The following is a 13714-nucleotide window of genomic DNA, read 5'->3' on the forward strand; positions in this document are numbered from 1 at the left end:
ATGCCTCATGTTTCCTCTCCCATCTCTGTTTGCAGCCTAAAGCATAAATCATCTCGTCCTCTAGGAGAGGGGGGGACAGGCGTACTATTTGCATGTGTGTATTATTGTTCTGACTGTTGTTTTACGTCATCTGTCATTAGTATCAGGGCGGAACACAGGGTGGCATTCATCGCCATGCACAGTAAGGTCAGTTAGCGTGTGCCCATTGTTTATAATACAAACCCAAATGTAAACATGAGAGGATCAGGCCTGGGTCCTTGTCCTATTTGTGGAATACTCTGAGAATAATGCATGTTGGTGGCCAGGAGGGAGGGAGAGAGTGAGTCACAAAGAAAGAGAGAGAGAGAGAGAGAGAGAGAGAGAGAGAAAAGAAAGAAAGGGAGAGATGCAACAGGAAGGAGTCTGGGGTTGCTGCTTGCTACTGCTTTTGTTCACCTGCTGCTTAGGGGACAGCGTGGCCTTCAAGGCCTTGTCACAGGATATCCAAAAACAACAACAAGACCTCTGTGGCTCTGTGCTCAGCACAACTACCCTGTTTCTCAAAAGAGCTCTGTGCTTTATGCAAAACAATGACAAATGCTCACCACACCACACCACACTCTCTCTCACACACACACATACACACACACCATTTTAAAGGCACATACAGAGAGTTGCATACTCACACTCCCGTAAAGTAAATTCAATGACAAAAAAAGTACATTTAGCATTTGTTTCTTTGATCATGTCTTCAGCTGTGCCCATGCTTCACTTCACATATTGTGTTTCATGTAAATAAAGTCTCATCACTAAAAAAAACATAAGCTTCCTAGAGCAGAAACACACGTACTCCCCAGGGTCCTTGACACGACATGCAGGGCTTGATGTCAGAGTCACTGACTTTGCGCAGCAAATAAACAAAAACAAAGAGACTAATGAGGGGAAAGGTTCCTGGTTCCACTATAACCTTGGGGCCATGAGCTGGGCTGAGTGCTCCAGCGAAGAACAAAACAAAATCAAACAGCTAAAAGGCGCCGCAGGCATCAGCCTCTCCCAATCAGCCCGTCTCATCCCTCGCTGCCTCCCCTGTGAAGTGCGGGGCACCTGGCCAGCAGACCAGCAGGCACGCTTGGCCCGTCCGGGAAGAGAGTGGGGTAGGGGGGGTGAGGAGCGCTGAGCTCCCTGGCCCTTGGCCCCTCACGCAAGTTCAGGCCTCTCTTCTACATTATTCATCTGTGAGAGATGCAGAGCTCGGCTAAATGTGCCCCCCCCCCCCCTGGGTGCTGACTCTAGGAGGAAAATGAAAATAAAGAGTTCATAATGGCTGAATTATAGATTGCAGCCCACATGCATTATGGATAAAATGTCTTCAAGAAATGCAGCTAGATGAGGATCGTTGGGTGATATCGTGCAGCTTTAATCTACCGCAGCTTAAACTGATACAAATTGATACAAAGTGTTTTATGTATTACCACCGGGAGGGAAGATATAGTGTAAATAGGCCATTGCATGGAGGAGCACATATAACACAGCAAGGACAAGTTGTGCGTCAGCCCTCTGTGGCCGTGTCAGATTCTGTCCCCCCTCCATCACAGTCCAGCCCACATGTTGCCTCTCTGGCTAGCAGCTGTGGCTGAGTACAGCGCTGATGCAGGCTGTGGATGTGCTAAGTGCTGCTGCTGATCCACACTCCCTGTCCTGTGGTTGTGTCTCACCCTGAAGCACTAGTCCTCTCTACATTCCACAGCCACGTCACTGTGGCAACACCACCCTCACTTTACAGTTGTTTGGTAGGCAACACCAGTGATGCACACAGAGCAGACATTGACACATAGCCGCATGAGAAAGAGGGATCCTCCCCTAGGCATCTCCAATCTCCCCATGGAAGCCTAATTACTAAACAGCAGAGCTACATCACTCCCTATTCAAACACAGATAAATATATCACACTGTAAATGTGCGATATTTCACAGGAGACACTCAAGCTTGCGTTCCATGCAAAATATGTCACTTTGTTTTGTGTTCCTTGGCTGTCCCCTGTTTGAACCTAACTGATAGCGAGGCCTTATGACGCAAACAGAATGACTTTTGAAGACTGGAAAAAAACAGCAGCTTTTGTTTTTCAAACTCACATTCTTTCACTTCTTGTCATTTCATTGTTTCTTTTCGGACCTGTAATATCTCAGTGAATCCCAGGAGTGTGTGACGCACAGTATGACCCACTCCAGCTATAAGCTGTCACGCTGCAGAACTGCATACTGTGTGCAGCTGTTCATTCGTTGGAGACTTTTGCAGATGGTATACAGTGCTGACTGTTTGCACTAATGCAACTATGACTACTGACGGTGTACACAGCATCAACCCGGGTGGCCACATCCTTTGTGGCACACTTCCTGTCCCTCTTTCTGTTCCTGCTGTGAGGGAGCGCTGTGATACACCAGACCGCTAGAAGAAACAACTGCAACTAGAACCCGGCCACACAGGCAAGCTGAACTCCGATGGAGCAATCTTTTCGCATCTGTGAGCTGCTGAGCTAATTCTGCAGCTGATGCAAACTTTGACTTTACATCCAACCTGAGTTGATAATAATGATGATGTTCTCAGGTGTGTCGTGGCTATTTATTAACAAGCATTCAGATAAAGCAACAGGTTGAATCTGTTCCCAGCACACCCACTGCAGATAGAGATGTGGAGTTAATGCTGCCTTGAGTGCTGCTCTGTAGCAATAGTGTTTTTAAACTGTCCTGCAGTCCTTCCATTCTCTGTGGAGACATGCACAGACTGGTGAAGAGAGAAGAAGAGAGAAAAGGATGTGTCTTCCTCGCACTGGTGCAGCCCTCCACACATCGTCTCATTACCCACACTGGTGAAACTACACTGGCCTCAAGACCTTGCCCTTACCTTTGTGAAATACTGGGATCTTCTCCATCCGTTGTTGGGTGGATAAATAGGCTATCTACTGACAGCAGAGATAGCAAAGCCCCTCACCCAGGCTATTTCCTTTCTGCAGTCTGCTAACACAGCCACCACACTCATTAGCTCCACCTGATGAAGCAGTGCCACAAGTGTAAACAATGCAGCAGTTCTTCACAGTTGCACTCTACTGACAGGTCTGCAGAGAATCTGCTGGCCAATGCTGTGGCAATGACTTCCACAGCCTGAGCGCCGAGGCATGACGCTAATGTTGACATAAAGGGATCATAAACAAAGCAGTGTGTTTGCCACCAGTGCCACTTCTTGGCATTTTAATTGAGATTGATGAGGTGCCAGCAGGTAGGCAACATCAACAGAAGATTAGACGGAGATTAAGGGCTCTCATCAACACCAACACAGTGCCATCCACAGGGACAGCGCCCTCTAAGGTTCCCATGGGGGGGTTGGGGGCGAGTCTGAGGCGGGGGTCCCAGGGGCACAGCCTCTCTGACGAGCCTCACCTCCAGCACTGCCGTCTTCATCAGCATTACCACTGTGGGAAAAAAAAAGCATGGCGCAGTCACTGGTGCCTGTTTCCATGGATACCGAAGGCATGCTGGCAGACGAACAAGTGAGCGAGAGAATAACTGCACTCAAGCGCTCGGTGGGGAGGGGCGCCAGGCATTCTTAATGGACTTGGACAGCTCTTTACAGGTTTGTGACCCAAATTCAAACTTTACTGTAAAAGTGAGCTAATGAACTCATTATCAGATTTGCCAAATTCCCCATGGCTTCTCCGCTCCACGTTATTGTTACGATTTTACTCCCTAAAGTGGGTCAATCTGCCATCAGTTCACATTACTTAAACCATCAGTTAGCTGTGTGAAGCTGTGCACGAAAGGAGACGGGCAAAAAGATGGATCTTAAATAACTAAGACTGATGTGTTTTTTCAGTTTAAAAAAAATTGGGAAAATATGTGGAAAGTGGGTCAGGGCTATCCTCCCTTGCTCTTTTCTGGAAAGAGAAAGCGAAGGAGTTTCAGCGTGCGTGTGAAGTAGGTAAGCACGGGCATTCGTGCATTTCTGTTGTGTGTTTATGTCTATATGTGTGTGCGCTGCGCTCGTGCGTGTTCTTGTATGTGTGTGAGGGAGCATATGCTAAAAATGTGTGGCCATGAAGGCCTGTTTGCTTTTTTTAAGTGTGACACCAGCGTATGGACACAATGTCCACTCCTGTGTGTTTGTAACATGAGTGTGCCCATGCCTAAGTGTGCATTTGATGTGTGTTTTAGCTAACAATGCCCCGTCTGTGTGTCTCTCCAGGCTCCAGGAGGATGATACGCCCAAGAGAGAAAAGGATGTGTCTTCCTCGCACTGGTGCAGCCCTCCACACATCGTCTCATTACCCCCCCCCCCCCCCCTCAGTGCCAGATAGGCCTCACTGGCTAATGGCTGTCAGCTGTTTCCATGGTCTGTTTTGTTTACAGAGCGATGAGGGAAAGTCTGGTTAGTTTGAAAGTGGAGGCCATAAGGGCCGTAATGCAGGGACGCGATGCGGACGGCACACCGTTATTGTTTCCGCTCGGTCGACTCTTTTCAGAGCTGAAAGCTAAGCATGACAGCATGAGGAGAACACACAGTGTCCTGTTTATGTGAACATCAGTTCCTCGCAGGCGCTAGGCTTTGTTCAGGCCTCATCCGTGGTAAACAAACGTGGGACCTCTGGAGCACACCAGAGGAACTGTCTGAAAAGCCAAAGAATCAAGTGCTTGTGGATCAACAGAGCTGCTAGATAGGAGACAGCCACCATAGAGGCGCGCCTTTGTGTGTAGCAGCGGGTAGAGTTTGGGAGAGGATGGGGCTGATGTGATGCTCGAGCAGCAAGACTAGGGTGCTGTGGTAACCGGACTGTGGGGGTTGGGACGGGGGGGGGGCGAGAGGGCGAGAGGGCACCTTGGGTTCATGGGAAGAGTTGCCATGGAATGAAGAGCTCCAGGGCTGCCAATGCCCTGACGCCTACATTCCCAAGCCACGACGGCCCCTGGTTTTCCCAGAAAAGGGCAGCAAAGTGGAGTGAAACTGTCCTCACTGCCTTGCTGTCCGAGTCATACAAAAAATAATCAGTCAGAGCTACTGCAAGGCCAGTCAGGTACTGTCAGCTCCAGGCTATGCTATTGTGAGATATAGCCATTTGTGTGAAGATCAGTGCCCTCAAAAGAAACCTTTTCTCTGTGTTTATTGAAATTCCTGGAAAATGAAGACCATAAGAGAGAAGGAGTGAGGAATTTAAACCCTGTAAGACACTTGCCTGACGTTAGCATGGGTGGGAGGAAGAGACACAGTACTTGTTTCATTGACGCAAATGGTCCACATCTGTAGATTTTTTTAATGATACAATTTTATCATTTATAGCTAATTATTTTGCAGCCCCCCTGGCTATGGGTCGCAGATCCCACTTTGAGAACCAATGCTGCTTGCTGTTTCAGCACTCAGGGCCTACCCCCCCCTTCATAAATTGTGTGCTGGAGGGCGTGTGCACACCGCCTCTGTTAGACTGGTTGAAAAATATTTGTGGATCCTCCGAAAAGCCCCACCCAGGGGTGAACCTTCAGTTCTGCATCAAAATGTTAGTCTCGCTTTCTGGGCATCACTGGGTTTTTGATGCTTTCTCTTGTGGAGTCTTTGGGTCAAATGTATAGTTGGCAGTAATTGTAACTGCTCCAGTGTGCAGCTTGCCTAATTGCTCTGACCACTTTCCTTTGGCATGAAGACTGGCAGGTTCTAAGATGATTTTTTTTCATTTCTCTTAAATCTGTCAAAGTAATACCCCTTTTCAAAGAGCGCCATCCTAAAATAGACTTAACTCTCCGGCTATTAAAAAATGATGCCCTGCAGATTCTGGAACGAACTGGCATTTAGTCAGAGACTTGTTGTCTTTCTTCTCCCTGCTCAAAAGAGATAAGAGAGAAAGAATGGCTGCCCTTGTAAGTCTGCCCAGCCCAGCTTATCCCTGGAAGTGCAAGCTCCCATTCAGTCTGAAGAAGACTGATACAGGGTATAGGAGTGGGACAGGATATAGATCCTGTTACCCAAAACTCACATGTGTAGTCTGCGTGTGGTGTTTCAGAAATGTGTGCTCGCCTCGGGGTGTTACAGATCTCCACACGTGTGTACTCTGCTCCATGTTTGTGCAACCCATGGAAAGCCACTAATCTTCACCAGGGAATGCAGACTGGAGTGACATAAGTAGAAGTAAAAAAGGACGAGACAAAAGCGAGAACAGGAAGTGACACCCCTCATTGTACGGTGCCTAGGACACCGAAGACAACATATAGGTTTTTATGAATTCAAATAATGGCGCATGGTTTGTCGTATTGCCCCACTGATGTTTTCCTCCAGTGATAAAGCCTGTGTGTGACTACTAGCCACGTTTCTCAAACTAACAGAGGCACTGAACGTTTAGATAATCGTTAAACATTTACGTGACCAGGAGCTGGGGGCATGTTAGCTACTTTCTCTCTTAAACAACCAAAATGTGTACTTTACCCAAAGTCTCTGTCAATGTCACTTCACATCAAAGGATGATGGATAGCAACTTTGACCTTTCTTTTCTGATAACCACATACACTAATGAGAACGACATCTCACTGAGAGCTAACGGGATGCTATCACACAGAAAACATCGACTTTTGTTCGAGTCTGAACAGTATCTTGAAAGGCTTCTTATCTCTCCGTGTTCAAAGCGACTGTACCTTCACATTACAATATTCACACAGTGGCCTCGCCCCGGCCACCATGGCTACGAAACAAGCTGCCACGAGCTCAAAGCGGTGACTCCAAACAGACAAATCCTATCACATGCCCGACTACATCAGAAGAAAGACAGATCTAATCATCACTGATTGGGCATGTTTGTGTTAAATCAGAAGGAAGCTTTTAAAAATGAAATACATTTCATGGCATTTGCAGTGAATCATTATAAATGGATTGTTGTATTCCAGATGACACATCTCAGAGGGTTATTATTCCGTCCTCTACATCCATGAGAGATCAAAGCAAGGCACAAAGACTGACTATTGCAACAAATTGAACTATTCAGAAGCAAAATTAGAATCGGTGCAAACATGAGTAGATCCTAAATGTAATTTAATTTAAATGAATGTAGAATTCTATAGGCATGGAAGTCTGTTATAACATACCCTGATGAAAAACAAATAAACAGGGTCTATCTATCATGTCTTTCAGTCTCTGTAGCATTGCAGTGAGGCCGGCTCAAATCTGAAATGCACTGAGCACATCTCTACTTGCACATCTGCAATAGAAAATGGTTTATTGATTTGGTTTCTCCAGTACTGGGTCTTGCTATATTATTTAGTCAATGTACTACAGAAACTGACAGTTTAAATTTGATGTCGAATTGACTGTGACTGTTGTTGTTGTGTTAGAGCGGATGAAGAGCATCTGAGCACCTGGAAATGTCTATCATCTTCCAAGTCCAGGCTGTTTATGTCATCTGTGAACTAAAGGGTGATCTGTCCATATTGTATTCATTCTTGCTTCTCACTTCTTCCAATTCTAACTTGTCTACCTATTCCTCTGTGGTGTTTGTCATGCAACAAGCTTTTTTCCATTTTGACAGCTCTTTTGAAGCTACAACGACCTTCACAATGAACAGGGGAGGTAACTTGGTGGGAGTGTATGATTTTGTGATGGTGCCTGCACAGAGCTTGGGACACACACAGATAGTCTGTCAGCCATTATCCATTATTCCACTCTCATCTGCTCCCTCCCGATACTTGGAAAGATACGGCCAGTGTTTCAGAAAAAGAAGATAAACATGTTAGAAGTGGGTGCGCTCTATTCATATAAAGTGATGTATTTTTGCCAACACTGAATAAAAATGTATCCAAGATTGCAAATCTAGCTCTCAGAGAATAGATAGATTAAGTGCTGCCTGTGTGTGTGTGTGTGTGTGTGTGTGTGTGTGTGTGTGTGTGTGTGTGTGTGTGTGTGTGTGTGTGTGTGTGTGTGTGTGTTTGTGTGTGTGTGTGTGTGTGTTTGTGTGTTTGTGTGTGTGTGTGAGTGTGAGTGTATGGTTTTGTGAGTCCCTGGGTTGATTTCATTCTTCAAGCTATTGTCATTTTTAAAATCCCGACCACGAATGAACAATTTTAAAGACATGTTGCCCTTCAAAAATACAAAAGGTCTACTTGCACATCTGCAATAGAAAATGGTTTATTGATTTTGTTTCTCCAGTACTGGATCTTGCTATATTATTTAGTCAATGCACTGTAGAAACTGAAAATTTCATGTTGAATTGAATGTTACAGCTTGGATAGTTAATTGAGCTTCTTTGTGCGCCAAGGTACCTCAAGGCTGTCTTCTCTCACAATGGCTGTGATGTACATTTCCGTTCCCCCCATCTTCCAATTCCAAACTCTTCACCTGCCAGGGTTACTCACGCTGTGGAGCTTGGGTTTGGGAGATCTCAGATATCTTACCTGATGTGAACTCAATTTGAAATGGGCCTTTGTGACCCAAGGGGCTTAGAAACTCTCACTCTTCTCAATTAATTTCACTAAGTGGTCTTCCTTATGGCTGGCTGTCGGCACATCATGGCCACGGCTGCGCCAAAGAACCTCACTTTTAAGTAAAAAGGGTGACACCTCTTACTTTTGAATTCTCATATTACTCTTTCAAATAAAAAAAACTTCTGATAATGATGTTCTACTAATGCATTTTAATGGGCAATGCAAACTAGGATGAAAAGGACTTGCGCTCTATTTGGGCACCTTAGCATATCTGTATATAACAGTAATCTATATCGATCTAAATTTGTTTTTAGATTGTTGCACTCAGTGGATTGAATGCATCATTCTGTATCAGGAAGTGACAATGTGACAATGAGTCAGTATCCCAGTGTTTTTGTCTCGACAGTTTGTGACGCACAGATGGAGGTCTATAACCTGGAGAGAAATTGAGAAGGACCCATTAAATTGCTGAGCTGTATAGTCTTGTTTATGAGACCCCTTTAACACATTCTGATGGGATTTAAGAGCTCTCACTGGATTATTTATTCATCTGGTCGCGTTGGCCCTCTGAGCTGAAGGTTTGTTTGATACATCCAAATGAATTGTGTGGGATACGAACGCCAGATCGCACGCCATTCCTGGCAGTTTCAGCTGGTGGCGATTAACAGCTCTTCAGGCTCCCAAAGAGCAGTTAACTCCCTCTGGGACCACAGTGTTGTTGCACGGGGGCCACTGAACTTTGTCTAAAGGGCAGAGGGCTTCTCGCTGGTCAGCCAATAGTTTCACCATATCCCCCCTCCTGGCCTTTCGGCAAAGGAACCGGCATCACTGATTCTGATTCACTGTCATCTGACAGTGAGCAGAGGTTTCTAAAAATATCCCCCAATTTGGAGCCTCAAGGACCCGAACAGCCGGTGTGTGAGCTATTAAATTACGGTAAACCCAATTCCACAGGCTTGTCTCCCATTCCTGCTCATCACCCGCTGAATACAAATGAATGAATGAGCAAAAAGCACAGTGATCAAATTCACTTGTGCAATATGTATGGAGAACACAACAAAGCTGTCATCTCCATTCCCACTGCTATCAGTGCTGTCAACTGCAACACCCAGCTTAGGGGAGTCCACCTGACTGATTCACAGAGGGCATCTCAGGGCATCTCAGGGCATCTGGTCTGTGTTTGTGCCAGCCTCCGTGCCCTTCTCCAGCCTTTGCTGTTGTTTTCCACCTGTAAATGCCATCTGCATCCCCAAGCTTGGCTGCTCCGGAGATGGACACAAAAGCCACCACAACAGCAATGACATTCAGCCGCGATTATCAGTACAAAGGGGGAATGAGCCAACAACAACAAAAATGGTGGCGGGCACATTTAAGGTTTAATTACGGCATTATCATGGAACATTGTGTATAATCAGTGACACGTAATCTGTGGCAGTCATGTTGTTTGGGGAGATGAGGTTCTCTGGCTCCATTCTATGATTCTCTATTCTCATCCATTTTCAAAGCATTAGGTAGCGGGGAGGGGGGAGAGGGGGGGCAGTGCACTCATTCTCACTTCCACTAGGCTTCTAATGGACGTAGAAGAGCACCTTGTCCATGTCAGTGTGTCCATAAAGCTCTCTGAGCCATGCGGAGAAGAATGAGCCTTATTTGGAGCCGTGCAGTGTAAATAATCTGCCAGGACACCAGGCTGTGGTAATTCTCTCTGCGCACTCTGTTGTTTACATGCACAGGGCAGATTCATGCCTGAGATCTGTTATGAATACTAACAGTATAATGGCGCAGAAACCAAAACCACGTCAGCTAACTTATGTTTTACTGAAAACGTCTCACATTTACCTTTGAAGAACCCCTATGCCGTATGTTGGCTGAACTTTGTTAAGGATCCCATTAAAGTTCAAATGAGCCTGTCCTCTGTTAAGACAGCTCTGACCCCTTGGTAATCTTGACTTGAACTGGATTTGGAGTTAGAGACGCTGAAAGCTTCTTCTGGATGACATTTTAAGGCCCAGTAATGGGAGGCAAGATAGCCCTTTCTTTCTTTCTTTCTTTCTTTCTTTCATCAGCTTCATCTGCAGTTGAAGAAGATCCTTGGCCAAAAGCTAATTCTGAATAGAATTTCAACAATCGTCGTTCATTAGACAGGGTCCTCTAAACAGAGCTACTTTCTATTCACTCTGACTCCCGCTTGGTTCAAACCCAAATGACATCTCTTAGTCTCCATAATTGTAATATGCTCTCCAAGGTCTCTGATAAAGAGGCGGCCACAGTACATCTCAATGCCAAAAATAGCAAATGAATTAATTCCCTCATCCCTCCTAAGAGTTTAGACAGAAAGAGAGATGGCCCTTCTGGGAAATGACACACTAGTTCTTTTTTCCACAGCCGAGGATAATTATTAGCTTAATGACACCTGACACAAATACATACTCAGAGAGATTTAATACTGTATGTATGTGTATGTATATGCTTATCTACTACGTGTGTATACTTATCCATTACACTATCTGTGAATATATCTATACAGTGATGGCCTGTAGTCCGAAGAAAGGGTCTATATCGTAGGATTTTTGTACAAAATTAATAACTTATAAACAAAGAACAAAAATAAAACAAAAGAGCATCCGACTGAAAGCCACAGCTTGTTTTGGTGACCAGCCTCCTCATATTCACTGTGGAACTGACGGAACCGTTGGGCTTTTGTTTAATTTCCCTACTGTCTGCATCTTCCCTGACAACTTAAATGCACGTAATGAAATGCATCAATCAATACAGTAATGAGACTGGGAGGACCCAGACCGCTCCAGAACACGCCAGCACAGACAAACACACTCACAGCGGCAGTCACCCTCATCTCCCTCCTTCCCACCACCAGGTCCTTCAGCTGTCTCTGCTTTCCAGTTTAATTAAGACCATTATTTAACCCTGATTAATTCACCAATGACGTCCTCAAACTGATTTCAGTGTCAAGGGGCAAGGGCCCGGCTTTCCAAGGTGCTCGGCATAGGATGAGTGGGAGTCATCTCTCCCTGTGTGCATTCACATCAAAGCGTGTGGACACACAAGGTAACCATTTCCTCCGTCGGCAGTGGAAACTATGAGCCGACGCACAAGTCAGCGGGGAGCGTGCTGTCAAATGGCCACTGGGACGGACGTCCAGGTAGCTTCATTCAGGTGGGTGTGAGGGGCCTCCTGCAGACCGGACGCAGCACACTTATGGGCATGTGTGAGATGATGAGATGATTAGGAGTTTTAGGGCTGCCAGTTTATTTTTAAGTTTAGTGCTGGGATTTTTCCAGATGAGTTGTTTGTGGGAGAGCTAACACATTTGAGAGAATGAGAGAGAGAGTGTGTGTGAGTGTGAGTGTGAGTGTGCGTGTGAGTGTGAGTGTGAGTGTGCGTGTGCGTGTGCGTGTGCGTGTGCGTGTGCGTGTGAGTGTGCGTGTGCGTGTGTGTGTGTGTCTGTGTGTGTGTGTGTGTGTGTGTGTGTGTCTGTGTGTGTGTATGTGTATGTGTATGTGTGTGTGTGTGTCTGTGTGTGTGTGTGTGTCTGTGTGTGTGTGTGTGTGTGTGTGTGTGTGTGTGTGTGTGTGAGTGTGAGTGTGAGGGAGAGAGAGACGGAGAGAGTGTGTGAAGTGGACGAGACATAGAGAAAGAGAGAAGGAGAGGGGGCTGAGCGAGTAAGTAAACATGTTTGTGCTATATGACTGGTGATGCGGACAGACATACTGTGATTGAGGCTCGACCGATGGCGCTGGTTGTGAGCCAGGGAATTTTCCGGGGTTCTGTTTCCGGGTGGTTTAGACTGCACTGCTCTCAGGGCTGAGTCACTCACAGGCAGGCCTGTTTGTGTAACACTGTGGAGACCTCCCAGCCTAACGGGGAGGAACCTGACCTCCGCTGTCAAGTCCCCGCTCCGGGACCAAATCAACGCTCGTTTGTATCCGCGTGGTCTCCAAGGTAACGTCACATTATCTCCCCCCCCTAACTTGCAATCCAATCTGTTTTGAAGATGTTCCCAATTTCCCTGCAGTGGGTGGACATCAATACATTTCCTGTTGCTCTCCTCAAAAGCAGTGGACACGATGTATACTGACCAGCTTCTTAAAAACCTGAGCATGGCCATTCAATTGCAATTTGTATTTAACCGAGGATGTTGTTATTTTTATGCTAACTAAGTCAGAGACATGTCTATAATCTACTCAACAGAAAATGGGGATGTTTTTACATCCTATTTCCACTGTGTTGACTCGAGACAGACAGACAGACTTTTAAAGGAACTGAGAACAGTTCTGCTGCAGGGCTGGAAAATATATCATAGTTCACTGAGTTTCTGTAAGGTGTAGGAAAATGTCAGAGTTTCTGTAGCGTATGTTTATAGTTACACCACAGTGGGGAACAGGAATGATGCCAACATCAACACATTTCCTACAACACTCCCCAACTCCCCCAAACACATCCTTTTTAAATACAGCACATCCTTTTCTAATGACAGATAGACATAGCGGTATACATGTTATCTCACTGACTGGATGTTTTCAATTATTTTCCCAAAATGAATAACTTTTTCCACAAGAATTCTCTTCTCCTTTTTGTATTTTGTCTATCCCTGATCATGTATGGACCGTCAGAAAGGAAACAATGAAATGAGTGTGTGCATCTTGGTGTTTACATATCCAGCCCCCTCCCCTCCCCTCCCCTCCTTCCTCTTGATTAGGTCTTACATGAACCAGGCCCAGTGGGCACGCGCTATCTGCACAAACTCTCTCGTGCGATATGGCACATTAGTGGTGAGTGTTCAGCCCATCCCCGGTGAGCGAATGTTTGCCGAGGAGTGGGCGAGAGGGTTAGAGCACTTTCTACCGACAGGGATGGTGGGGTGGCGAGTGGCGGCGGGGCCCTTAAGAGCCTCGAATGAGGGTCATTAGAGCCAAAGAGACTTCATTAGCCTCGCCGTATTGCGGCGGCCTCCCGCGAGAGCGGGGGTGAGCAGGTGGGGAAGAGAGAGGGACAGCTCCATTTGATATGACAGAGAGCAAACACTGCGCTAAGGAGTCTGGCTCTTAACCCATTTTCCCGCGGATTGGAACTGACCTCCACCGCAGAACAATCTAATAACGGTGCGCCTCCGTCTCGTCGGTAGGTGATGTATGGTGGAGGCAGACAAAGGCGGAGCGGAGCGGGTAGACTGTGGGAGATCAAATTAGTCAGGCAGAGCTTTTGCAGATGCTATCGGCTTTGGGTGGTATTAAGATGTATTGTACGATTACTCAGGCTCACTGGCTGAGACA

The sequence above is a fragment of the Clupea harengus genome, chromosome 9, assembly GCF_900700415.2.
Source record: "Clupea harengus chromosome 9, Ch_v2.0.2, whole genome shotgun sequence".
In the NCBI taxonomy this organism is placed as follows: Eukaryota; Metazoa; Chordata; class Actinopteri; order Clupeiformes; family Clupeidae; genus Clupea; species Clupea harengus.